The sequence below is a fragment of the Plasmopara halstedii genome (genome assembly GCF_900000015.1).
Source record: "Plasmopara halstedii genome assembly, contig: Scaffold_262, whole genome shotgun sequence".
Classification (NCBI taxonomy): Eukaryota; Oomycota; class Peronosporomycetes; order Peronosporales; family Peronosporaceae; genus Plasmopara; species Plasmopara halstedii.
In genome coordinates, this window is record NW_020187183.1 from 179,908 (window position 1) to 180,824 (window position 917).

Below are 917 nucleotides of genomic sequence, written 5' to 3' on the forward strand. Positions count from 1 at the left end.
GATACTTGTGCAGCGCTCAGTGGTCTACGTGCCACTTCACGTGCATCACGAGGGCCTCGCCCTCAATGCCTCGGCACTTGGACGACCATGCCATGCATGACCATCAGCGACCGCTCCGGAACTTGAGCAGCGCTCAGTGGTTTACGTACCACTCCACGATCACCCGCGAGCCACGCCCGGGACTCCTGTCCGTTACACCGTTGGGGTCTACTAACTCGGACATTCCAATGTCCAGCACGTTGACCGTCTCAGTCCAGTGATCTCGTCAATAGCGCTTTTGTCTCCTAGCAGAGGTGGATTCATGACTCGCCAAAGCACCACCAGGAGACGTGCCCGTTGCGCCCAAGGTCTTTGACCTCCAATCAATCCATGGCTCATGGTGTTCCAACCATGCCATTTCTAGGATGAGGTCATACCTTGCATCCAAATCTAAGACTAGACAGCGTTCCACGCTATCAGAGTCAAGAAGCTAGACTTCGAGATCCACGGGGACCTTCGGGACCATGACATGCGTCCCCGTCGCTAGGCGAATAGTGACGATGTCACCCAACCGCGCTTTCAGCGCCTCAGTATACAGCTGACGTCCTTCCATCGTGGATTGTCGAGCATAATTGCCCGACGCCCTGGAATCGATAAGGATCTTCCTTGGCTTTTCGAGGCCCTTTACGGTCGCCTCTACGACCAGCAAGCCCAGCTTGCATACACGTCCCGTGTCCAAGAGCACGGAGCTCTTCGGAGCTGGGCCCTGTTGACCTATGCCTCCCAGAGGTTCAACAAAACTCAGTCGTTCCCTAGTAGGTCTCCCCGCGCCTACTGGGTGGTGTCGTTTCTTCGCGACGAACCAGACTGGTAGACATTTGGGCGATGGTTCGAAGAACCTTGACGCGCCTTGCGCAGGGGGCAACCGTTCCGAAGGT